General features: G+C 46.7%; 1 pseudogene; it reads left to right on the forward strand.

Annotated features, from left to right (window-relative positions):
• The first annotated feature begins 800 nt into the window (after positions 1 to 800).
• Positions 801 to 11,402, forward strand: LOC147660734 (cis-aconitate decarboxylase-like; annotated as a pseudogene).
• The last annotated feature ends 1,359 nt before the right edge of the window (positions 11,403 to 12,761 follow it).

The raw sequence follows: 12,761 nt of genomic DNA on the forward strand, positions 1-12,761 counted from the left end.
TAGCTAGACAGTAATATATTATCTCCAAAGTGAGATAAAAAAGAAAGCCACGTCTAAAAGGTCGTGACTAAGGTGTAAGATAAAAAGAAAAGAAAACCACGTCTAGAAGGTCGTGACTAAGGCGGGATTTCTGTTGCGGGTTGCACCTTTAGTTACTAGCCCGGCAAAGATTTTATAAGTATAGAGCAAGGCAGGCTGGTGAAACCATGCTGGCTAGACGATAATGTGTTATTTCAAAGTGTGAAATAAAAGAGCCACGAATAAGGTGGAAATTCTTTTATAGACTGCATCTCGAGATGCTAGCCCGGCATAGATCGTGTAATGGCACAGATTATTAGGGGGGAGGTTGAGAGGGAAGATTCTTTACTTGGTAACATACCAAGATAACCCACTTCATTTCGTCAGCTGTGTGCCTGAAATCTAAGAAATGATTCGTGAGTTTGGTGGCCTGTTTGCGACATCTGATGGTACTTTTATGTTCCCCAATTCTCAATTTGATTTTTCGGGTGGTGTAACCGATGTATCTTAAGGAGCGTGGACAGGTAATCATGTAAATGACGTTGTCGGTGTTGCAGTTTGTATGTTTTTTGAGAACCCACGTCCTACCTGTCCCTATATCGGCTGTGTTGGTTTTGGCCATCTGAGGGCAGACACTGCATGACCCACACGGGTGATGACCGGAGACCGGTGGAAGACCCCATAAGGTTGTCGAACTGTCAGTGTTCAATGTCCTAGGTCTGGTATGGACAAGTGTGTCTCGCAGGCTTGGTGCCCTTTTAAACGCGAAGAGAGGTAAGGGGATGTTGGCATCAGTAGTGTTCAAAATCCCCCATTGTTTACGAACTGATTTTTGAATGTTGTTCGACAGTGCATTAAATGTGCTAACAAACGTGAGTCGTTCCATTGGTAGTTTGGGTGGACGTCTCTCAATCAATGCCTCTCGGTTGTTGTTTGATGCACGTTTCCATGCTCTTTTTACAAGGTGTTTAGGATATTGGCGATCCTGTAGTTGGGTGGCTAGTACAGTGGCATGTTTGTTGAACAGATTCTTTTATGAACAATTCCTCCTAACTCGGAGGAATTGGCCCACAGGGAGATTCTCCCTTAGGGAACGTGGGCGGTAACTATTGAAGAGTAAAAGTGAGTTTCTCGCCATAGGTTTCAGTGTTATTAATGGACTCATGGTTCTTGATGCAATACGGCACACTAACAGCAACCAGGACCAGGCTACTTCTTTCTGTTTTGCTTGATTTCTCTGGACCTGGGAGAGGCCTGGTAATCAGGAGGATGTAGGTAAAGATACCCACCTTGGTGGGGGGCCCTGGTTGTGACGGTGGCCACCCCCAAAGCTGTGGAGGAGTTACAGGGCGATCCAGAGTCTGCAAGGTACAGAAGGGTACTATATGCAGCAGCACAACAAGGGTGCTAAGCCAAGGAAACCCAGGGATGTCTTAGCGTTGTCCCCTGGAAGAGCGAATTTGCCCCGTTAGTCCTAAGGGTGGTTGTGGGCCTGAGCAACCGGGGCTGGCTGGAACGCTCCACCCCCGTTTTGGGGGATGTGAGTAAGTGCATGGACTGGCGGTTCACTGATGGGAGTGAGGGGCCCTCCCGAAATTGGTAACCACTGATTGGCGGCGGTCACAGTGAAATATAGCGCTTGGACGCCCAAAGGCAGCAGCCGTGCCATACAAATCCCCTTTTCATTTCATTCATTTCATTTCATTTCAATTTAGCTCATCAGGTGGGCAGGCGGTAGAGGGGCTGGCCTGCCCTTGGAACGCCCGTAAGATAACACACTATGTTCAATCAATCAATCATGCAATCAATCAATCAAAGACATTTATAGAGCGCGCTACCTACCCGTAGGGTCTCGAGGCGCTGGGGGGGGGTGCCGCTACTGCTCGAACAGCCAGGTCTTGAGCTTCTTCCTGAAGGAGAGGTGGTCTTGGGTCAGGCGCAGGTCGGCCGGGAGGGAGTTCCAGGTCTTGGCGGCCAGGTAGGAGAAGGATCTTCCTCCTGTAGTGGCTCTGCGGATGCGTGGGACGGCGGCGAGGGCGTGGCTGGCGGATCGGAGGTGGCGTTTGGGAGCGTAGAAGTTGATTCGGTTGTTGAGGTAGTTCGGGCCTTGGTCGTGGAGAGCTTTGTGTGCGTGGGTAAGGAGGCGGAAGGTGATTCTCTTGTTGACCGGGAGCCAGTGCAGGTCTCTTAGGTGTCCGGAGATGTGGCTGTGTCGTGGGATGTCGAGGATGAGTCTGGCTGAGGCGTTCTGGATGCGCTGGAGCCTCTTCTGGATCTTGGCGGTGGTTCCAGCGTAGAGTGCGTTGCCGTAGTCCAGTCGGCTGGTGACGAGGGCCTGGGTGACGGTCTTCCTGGTCTCTGTGGGGATCCACCGGAAGATCTTCTGCAGCATGCGCAGGATGTTGAAGCATGACGAGGAGACAGCGTTGACTTGCCTGGTCATGGAGAGAGAGGAGTCCAAGATGAAACCCAGGTTGCGTGCGTGGTCCGTTGGTTTGGGTGCGGTGCCCAGGGCGGGGGGCCACCAGGAGTCGTCCCAGGCGGAGGGCGAGGAGCCCAGGATGAGGACCTCCGTCTTATCTGTGTTCAGCTTCAGGCGGCTCATCGTCATCCACTCGGCTACCTCTCTCATCCCTTCGTGCAGGTTGGCTCTGGCGGCGGCGGGGTCGTTGGTCAGGGAGAGGATCAGCTGGGTGTCGTCGGCGTAGGAGATTATGTTGAGGTTGTGTTGGCATGCGATGGCCGCGAGGGGGCTCATGTAGACGTTGAAGAGAGTCGGGCTCAGTGAGGATCCTTGAGGGACGTCGCAGATGACTTTGGTGGCCTCTGACTTGTACGGTGGTAGGCGGACTCTTTGTGTTCTTCCGTCGAGAAAGGAGACGATCCATTCCAGTGCCTTCTCCTGGATTCCGACGTTGCTGAGGCGCTGCACTAGGGTGTGGTGGCAGACCGCGTCGAAAGCCGCGGAGAGGTCTAGGAGGATGAGGGCCGCTGTTTCCCCGTTGTCCATCAGGGCTCGGATGTCGTCGGTGGCGGCATATGTTGGCATATTTGTTATGCAAATACACCTTCAGCAATTTTCTCCACTAACAAAGTGTCTTGTGGTTTATTTATTTATGTTGCTGTATGAGAACTGAGAAGTGTTGCCGATATTGGCACTATGTCAGGCTGCCCGGGGTCCACGTTGGGGGCCCTCCTAACAGGGCGGCCTCCTTAGTGCCACAGGAAGGCACACAAGTCAGCGTAATAGTGCCCCCGGTTCAGGGACCAAGGGGTCAGTCGGCCGCGTCACTTCTGGCCGTGGTGGGGGGAGGACAAGGGTACAAATACCTTCCCCCACCCATGGAGCAACGTCTTGTCTGCTGCCCGTCTCTCTGTTTCCCACACTACCACTCACCCTGTGGACAGCCAGAGGGTGGTAATGTGAGGGGAAGAATCTAACTTATTGCTTTGTGTTGCAGGAGGAGTTACAGGGCGATCTAGAGTCTGCAAGGTACAGAAGGGTAGTGTATACAGCAGCACAACAAGGGTGCTAAGCCAAGGATACCCAGGGATGTCTTAGTGTTGTCCCCTGGAAGAGCGATGGCGCCCCGTTAGTCATATGGACAGTTGTGGGCCTGAGCAACCGGGGACTGCCTCGAACGCTCTGCTTTCCTTTTGGTGGGCGTGAGTAAGTGCATGGACTGGCAGTCCACTGATGGGAGGGGTGGCTCCTCCCGAAAATGGTAACCACTGATTGGTGACGGTCACTGTGTAATTTGGCTCATCAGGCGGGCAGGAGGCAGAGGGGCTTGCCTGTCTTGGATCGCCCGTAAGATAACCCACCACTAACAAAGTGTCTTGAGGTTTATTTATGTATGTTGCTGTATGAGAACTGAGAAGTAATGCTGATATTGGCAATATGAGAGTTGTGTATTGTCTGTAACTTCCGGGATTTCCTAACTTCAGAAACAAAGACAGTGAGTGAAGCTCCCTGCAGGGCTCAGGGCGGGCGGAACTTGAAGAGAACTCCTGTCTCCATCCCCCCCCCCCCCCCCGCCCCCTAAAAAAGAGAAGGAACTTCCTATTCTGATTTTCAAGGTTATTATGAGGAATTAAAGTAGGATCTTCATCTCCCAAACTTCTACCCTTACATTTCTGAGATATGACACCATAGGTTTCTAATGAGAATTTATTTATTTTTACTGTTTCAAGTCTATTGTTATTAAAAATACATTCCAACAAGTGGCATAGCTAGCCCTTTGGCGCCCGTGGCGGTCCCTACATTTGCCTCCCCGCCCCCCCTTGCCATGCCACTGATGCCAACCTTGGAAAGCAAAGAAGGAATATCAGTTTTTTAGTTACTCCTTACAAAAATGATTTAGGGTTCCCTTAAATTATGAGAGTGATTTTTGCGAGAAATATTTAACATGGGTTTGAATATGTGAATGTAACTGCTCTTTTGTAAACTAAAATCGCCAGTATATTTTTAGCAGAGCTTTAAGTGAGATGAAAAAACTAGGGGGTCTTTCAAAGTGCTGTGGCGGATATATTTAAGGGCGTGGCTTAAAAGCATGTAAGCTAAAAATCTATGCTTAGCTTGTCGCCCGACTGGTGTTTTGGTACTTCTGTCATTACATCCAAACATATCATACAGCAAGGAACTTTACACTTACAACAAGTCAGTACTATTGGCCTTGTCAGTGGTTGTTAGTTACATAGCATAAATAAGCAACAATCATGGCTTCATACATATAGTATGTTAAAAACGCTTCAGTTCTGAAATGGTGAGACTGTAAAAGAACTATGACGAGTCTCTTTGAAGTCACATCAAAGGAGGTGAAGGGTGGTACTGCTGCAGAGATAAGATGTATATTTTTTTTATCCTGGTGAATGGAGAGACGGATAGGGACCCGTCTCAGCACCTGCTTTTTCAGAACTGTCCGTGCTCAGCACCGGCAAGACCCAGCCCATTTAAAGCTCTGATTCTTAGAGAGATGCTTAGAATTATAGGCGAAGAGTCATATAGACAGAGATAAAGAATTGCGTACAAACACATACGCACTCACGAAGATAAATGGCAAAATTAAATAATATTATTAAACTGGTGTTCGCATGAACAATTTACTATGTTGGATTCACATGGTTGAATGTAAATATTATATTGTAAATACAAATGGATGTCATTAAATACATACATGCGCAGATGTATAGGCATGCAGGGAAAGATACAGGTGTGCCTTGAGACCCTCCCCAGTGATTTGCTGCGCTTTAAAAAGACCTTGATTGATCTGCGCGTGCTCACACTCTTAATATCACGATTACTAGTATAATCTCAGTTCATCCTCCATTGTAGGTAGCCAGGTGAGGGCAACACGGACACCGTGGATCAGCCAGGGGTCTCTTCCATGGATTTCCCACGGGCCCCTCTTTCTTTTGTCTTTTCTACGGTATTTCCTTCAGGAATTTGCCAGATGTCTCCCTGGTCTTTCCCAGAGGATGACACCTGGCGCTGGGCACACCTCGCCCGCCCCTTTTAGTGACGTCACTCTCCGCAGGGCTCGATCTCACGCGCCTCTTCAGGTTATATAACCTCTGTCAGGAGAGAGACACATCAGCCAACACCAGAAGCTCACCTGTCCTCAGCACCGGAGAGAGCGAGGCCGAGCGAAGGACTGTCCCAGGACAGAGACAAAAGAGACCCCTCTCAGGTCGACAGAGATAGACTGCGGGGCACAGGAGGTCCACCTCGAAAGACAGAGACTGCTCGCAGAGACGGGAAACTTCTCTCAGGACAGAGGCAGACACAACTGCAGAGCATGTTTCACTGCGCCTTCCAGGTGAGCCGCGCTACAGGCATCATGTTTTGGCCCCTCGAATGGCTGGATTTGTATATTTTTGTTCTGTTTGGGGGGCATAATATATTTCCCTTGTCCACTTACATTGGTTGAAAGCCTTTCTCTCGATCTCACTATTCATGTATTGGTTTTTTTAGAGTGATATCTTTTAAAACAACAGACAGCGCAATCACTTTTTAGATAATGTAGGTGGCTATATAACTGACTTAATTTGTGTATTCGTTTTTTCACCCTTGGCATTCTCATGCTTTTTATGTATTTTTTACATTCTCATACTTCTTAATAAGTATTTGTTTGTTTTTTCAATATATGTTTGTGAATAGGAGAGCCCCTTTTATTCTTACCTCGCCACGTGTTTTAATATCACCAGTTCCGAGACCATTCGCCATGTGTTCTGTGATGTTCATAATATGGGCTTCTCTGTCTTCCGTGAACATTGCAGAAGCGTCCTGGGTAGTTAAGGTCTGTTATAAGATGTTCGCCAATAGAGGCTGTTATCATACAGCATAATCCACAGAATACGACAGGTTTTGCTGCAGTCCTGTTGTTTGTAGCGCTGCTGCTGTTAACAAGCAGGGCCAGTGAAGCATAAACAGCTGGTTAAAATGCAGTATTAGCAACAAGAGATTGCACTGAAAGGAGTTTGGGCCTTTATTGTAAGTATTTGTTTCTCAAAGAAGGTGTGATAATGCACAGCGTACACAATGTAAACAGAGCTCAACAATAGCCAGAGGTTCTCGAGGCATCCCCGAAGGGTGATTTTCAAACAACAATTTATTTTAGCCGATCAGAAAACTGTGCCCATATAGATACGGGGTCCCAGATGTCATGCATGTGCCACTTGACACATAGTGCCTCGGTGGTGCACTGTGGCCCAAGAGACATTGTCTTTCTCGCATCTACGGGAGGAGCAAAATAAAGAGTTTCATACCGTGCCAGCTGATATCATGCTTCACACTGCTTCTCTGCCAACATCCAATCAGAATGCTTGCACCATAACAGAGACCTCTGTTGAATGTGGTAAGGCACTGGCATCATACGGCAGCCTGGTGGCACCACAGGCCAAAAGATTGGCATCATCTGTCATAGTGCTGCTATCAGATGTATGCCAACTCAAGGTGCTGGCAAAATACGCCAGCATGTTTCCTATCATGCCAGGGTACTTTCATCATATGTCAGTGCGCTGACTTCATATGCCAAGGTGCTGGTGTCATTTATCAAAGTCCTGCCATCATGCGTGTTCCCAGGTGCAGGCTTCATTTATTAGAGTCCTACCATCATACGTGTTCCTACGTACTGGCATCATATGTTAGGATGGTGCCTATCATACCTGGGTGCTGCCCTGCTGTTGGGCTCCCCCTGTGATGGTGTGGCTGTGATGCCAGTCCAGCAGCTCACGTGCGACTCTATGGCTGTTTATATTCCATGTCTACCAGCTGATATGCCAGGCAATGTGCCATGCTGGGGCAGCTCATGCTCCAACCTGGAATTGCTTATATGCCAGGCAGAGCCTGCTCACGTGCCAGGCAGCAGTCACTCGTTTGCCAGTCTTGAACTGCAGTTTGACAGATTGCACTTGCTAGCTGTGAAAACCCTCAGATCTCTCCTCTGTTATTCCCCCTTCTCTGTCCTCTTCTCGTTCTTGACTCTGTTGCCTTGTGTTCCTCTCTTTTAGCCCTGTCCACTCCCTTCTATGTTCTTATACAATGAAACAACTCGACTAATATTGCTTTCTCCCTTCTTGCAGAAACCACACGCCATCCTCAGGATGTCCAGGCAGGTGCACACAGCGGCGGTGGAAGGTAAGTGTCTGTGTGAGCTCACTGATCTTGGTTTGGGGTCCCGCTGTATTTTTTGTGCTCAGGTTCTTTTTCTGGTTTCCCTTTCCCTTGTCTGAGTCCGCTCTCTATATCTTGGTCCCAATTACTGGTTCTGGGGTCACTCTCCCTGTTATGATGCCGCGCTGTATACCCTGGGTCCACGTTACTGGTTCTGATGCCACTCTCCTTGTGCCGGGACCGCTCTGTATCCAATGGAACCAGTTACTGGTTCGGGTGTCACTCACCCTGACTTGGGTCCCTTATGTGATGGTCCCAGTTTCTGGTTTTGGAGCTGCTAGCACTGGTTTGAGTCTGCTATCGGTCTAGAAGTCTAAGAGTCCTGGGTAGTGATTGTCCCATATAAACATCATGTGGCTCTGGTCCGGATCAGCTGGATTTGTGTCTGATGCCAGCCCAGAATGCTTGTAGTTCTGATCCTGTCTCTTCTCTTCATTCAGTGTTGGAGGGGAGCCCCCTGGAGAAGGCGGTCACTAGCAGCTTTGCTTCATTCATACATGGAGTCCAGACAGATCACCTGTCCCAAACCGTGCGGCACCGAAGCAAGCGTATGATCCTGGACAGCATCGGCGTTGGACTGGTGGGAAGCGCGACCCATGTGTTCAACATCGCCCTGGGATACTGCCAGGTAAGAGGAGACATTGAACAAACTAACCAACGCACCATGCAAAATTCAACAATTAAAAACGCCCTTTAGTCCAAGAGTGTGACTGTATTCCTGTGCTCCTTCCATGTAAAAAGCTACAGGCACTACAGCATGAAACACACCATAAACCACCAATGTACAATCCATCCATTAAAGGCCTCTATTCCAGCAATCTCCACCATCTCCCTTTGATCCAGCCTGGGCCATGGGCCAAAGCAAGCCCACCATTGGCCACCCAGCAATTAAAAACCTACTAGGCCATAATGTCCTTGAGACCCTATGACTTAAAAGCAGACAGGGTCCAAGCCAAAAAGCACACCAAGGACTACATGTCCATTAAAACCCTGTACATCAGCAGAGTTCACCATCACCCAGGAGCCATGTCAGGTAAGAAGAGACTGGTAGCAAAATAAACAGTACATCTTGTAGCACACAAACATTAAAACACCCTGCATCGACCCAGAAAGTTAGTATGGCCTTAAGCTACTCAAAGAGAAACGGAGACATTGATTTAAAACCACGTCTCATGATTCAAACCATCCCTTAATCAAACCCCGTTTCAGACATTAGCTGTTCAGGATCACCATGAGATTTTACCAGGTTATCCGAAACTTGAATCTAACTAAGAAACACACCATGAACCCCTCACCCATTAAATAACCACCTAGAGCAACAGTGTGACCATCTCATTGGAATAACAGATAAGAGAGAAAGACAAAGTCACAAAATCCACCATGATTTACTCATCCACCATGAAATACTCATCCACTAATCACACCCCAGGCTACCTTCAGATGTTAAGCAGTTAACTATAGACTATGGCACTTAAATAAACATTGCAACCTCTGATCCACTGTACAACCGTCCTTCAGAAACACTACATCTACTCACTGAGACTCCGTACCTGCTCCTGCATTTCTTCTTATAGGCACCACCACGTATCAGGTTGAATCATCCCGTGTTTAGAGTTGAATATTCCACATTCCCACAAACTCTGTTTTTCCACTACTAGATGTCTAGGCACACTGTTGATTTCTAACCTAATTCTGTCTCTCGCAGGACATGTACTCCTTGTCTGCCATCAGCTCTGTGTACGGAAGGAAAGGATTGCGACTCCCACCTACGCTGGCTGCATATGTGAATGGAGTAGCGGTAAGGATTTTGAAAGCTGTCAATTACTTTATCAATAAATCATAGACAAAGAGCGATGTGTTTGTGAGAATTTTACTTAAATGTTGTCTCCGCCAATGTAAAATCTTGACTGTTTCCACTTCTGTAAAGAGTCTGTATTGGGCAATGGCACAGTCACTCAACCAAATCTTAGAATATGAATCCTACACCTCTGTAAATTGTGTCCCTAGGTCGATGACACAATCTCTCTACTTAACATCACTGCTTGACCCACCCTTCTTTAAAGACCTTCTAATCCTCTACTCCTCCTTTAACAGAGTCACTCCATGGACTTCGATGACACTTGGCACCCTGCCACTCACCCGTCAGGTGCTGTGCTGCCAGCTCTAATGGCTGCCTCCCAGATGTTGCCCGTGGGATTCCGACCCAGCGGCTCAGACTTCCTTTTGGCATTCAATGTTGGCATCGAGGTGCAAGGGAGACTCATGCGTTTCTCCAATGAAGCCAGCAATATCCCTAAAAGGTTTGTATGATGCCAACAAAGGGCAGAATATCCTTTGGCCAACACTCAATGCCCATAGGGGGCTCCAGTATCACCTGGGCATGATTATGAGGCTCAAAGAGGGTAGACATATTCCATGTGTTATATGTGAGATCCATAGAGAGAAGGAATGTTATGATGTGTGCCTGATGAGGGCAAAGTACAGAAATATTCGCAAGGGGAATCTGTGATGTGAACAAAATCATGTATGTGGATAGCACACAATGCAATGTAAACATGGTAACATTTATTTTTCTGTTCATTGTAACTAGATTATTTGTTTGCGTCAAATGCTTGATTAGATCCTAGCATTTTTTCTTTATCTTCGTAGTGCATGATAGCATTAATGTCTGACATCCTTTAAGTATATTTGCGTAGTTCACACTTATTGATAGCATTGCCCTCTTCTAAACCTATTTTGGCGTGATCACTATTCCATGTCTGACACAGTTCTTTGTATTTCATTCAGGTTCCACCCTCCTTCTGTTGTTGGCACCATGGGCAGCGCTGCTGCTACAGCAAAACTCCTTTCACTGAATGCAAAACAATGTGCCCATGCTTTGGCGATCGCTGCCTCTCTGGCGGGAGCACCTATGGCCAATGCTGCAACTCTTGCCAAGCCTCTACATATTGGCAATGCGACCCGCTTTGGGATGGAAGCAGCACTTCTAGCTGCCCGTGGGATGGAAGCCAACCCACTTATCTTGGACGATGTGCCAGGCTGCTGAGGGTTCAGTGCTTTTTATGGTGACTACCAGCCCTCGTCCCTGGAAATGCCAGATCAAGATTACAGCTTTCTCTTGGAGAAGCAAGACATTGCCTTTAAAAGGTTCCCAGCTCACTTGGGCATGCACTGGGTGGCAGACGCTGCCATCTCAGTCAGAAACCGAGTCATCAATATAACAGGCTCCTTTAACCCTGCTTCCATCCGCGCTGTTCTTCTGAGGGTCCCAGTCTCCAAGTATATCAACAGGCCCTTCCCAGAGTCTGAGCACGAGGCGCGACACTCCTTCCAGTTCAACGCCTGCACAGCCCTTCTGGATGGCGAGGTGGGCATCTCTTCCTTCAGTGAGGACAGCCTTAGTAGACCAGATCTCATCAACCTGTTGAGGAAGGTGGTGGTGGAGCACCCTGAGGACAATGTTGCTAACTTTGACAAGATGTACGGTGAAGTAGTACTGCTCCTGGAGAGCGGAGAGATCGTGACTGGCAGATGTGACACCTTCTATGGACACTGGAGGAAGCCTCTCAGCCAAGAATCGCTCCATGAGAAGTTCCTCTCCAATGCTACCCAAGTGCTCCACCAAGACCAGGCACAAGCAATTATTGAGGTGGTGAAGGAGATAGAAAGCCTTGGAGACTGTTCACAACTGGCATCCTCTCTGCAGTAAACATGTTCAATCAAAATTAATTCCTCTCACAAAGTGGGAGTAAAACTTTAAATGAACTACAGGTGCAGTTATCTTTAGCATAACTCGTTTTACACAAGATTGAAAATCGATTTAAGGAGAGGGATGTTACCAATTAATTCTATGAAACAACGAGAGTCAATTATGTCCTCTATTTTCATGAAAGGTGCTGTTATGTCTCACAGTACAGTGAGGTTACCTTTTAACCTAAAACAATACAGAAGCATCTGGCTGGCCAGAAAAAATATGCTTATGTTTCCTAGTAACTCATCAGTACTTTGTGCGGACTGTAAAATGCAATTTGTATTTATTGTTATTTATTATTTGTTTATTTATTGTTTAAAAAATGTTGACCTCATCTCACTGAAATACCATTTCTTTTTACAACTAAGGGGCAGATGTATCAAAGCAATTTTTAGTCGCAAACGCTGTGATTCGCAAAAAAGCAGCGTTTGCGACTAAAAATTAGCTAAACGGTATGTATGAAGAAATTGCATAGCAAAATTAAGGAATCGCAAAATTTGCGATTCCTTAATTTTGCATAAGCATTTAAGGAATCGCAAATTGCGATTCCTTAAATGCTATGCATCAATTTGCAATTTCTTTCACAAATGCACTTTTTGGCATTTGTGAAGGTGCCATATGGTGCACATACATGCCCTTAGGGCATGTATGTGTGCATATGCGCACACATGTAAATTTCAGGGGTGCATCAGGGTGTCCTTATGACACCCTTGCACCCTTGAAAATATTCTCAATTTGCGATTCTCAAATTGGGAATAACTTCACATTCATTCCTATGGGCCTCCTGGACCATAGAAAGGAATGTGAAATTATCCCTTAATTGCGATTAGCAATTTGCTAATCGCAATTAAGGAATTTCTAATAAATCGCAAAAAAAATTGCGATTTTTTTATATACATACCATTTTGCAATTCTCAAATAGCGATTCTCAAAAAAACGCTATTTGAGAATCGCAAACAGGTATTTTGATACATCTGCCCCTAAGTGATTCTCCCCTAGTGGCCAAAGATAGGACGAGCTGGAACTTCAATATTGGTCTAGTACTGAATTCTCACTATGCCTTATGTGTACATTTCTAAAAACACAGGACAAAATAGGTCACTGCAAGGACTTTCTATTTCAGTTTCTCATGTTAGTCAGTGAAACGTATTTTGTGCTTTCTGTGCTTATTTAATTTTGAATAAAGTCCCTGAATTCATTCTACAGTGATTGTAATTTTTGATGTGTAAAGCAGCTGACATTTTAAAAGCTAACCACGTCTTGGTCAGAGTGGGACTGGATTCTCTCACATACAGACCTTACATATGAAACTCTATT

Source organism: Lissotriton vulgaris, unplaced genomic scaffold (assembly GCF_964263255.1).
Source record: "Lissotriton vulgaris unplaced genomic scaffold, aLisVul1.2 SCAFFOLD_1543, whole genome shotgun sequence".
Lineage (NCBI taxonomy): Eukaryota > Metazoa > Chordata > Amphibia > Caudata > Salamandridae > Lissotriton > Lissotriton vulgaris.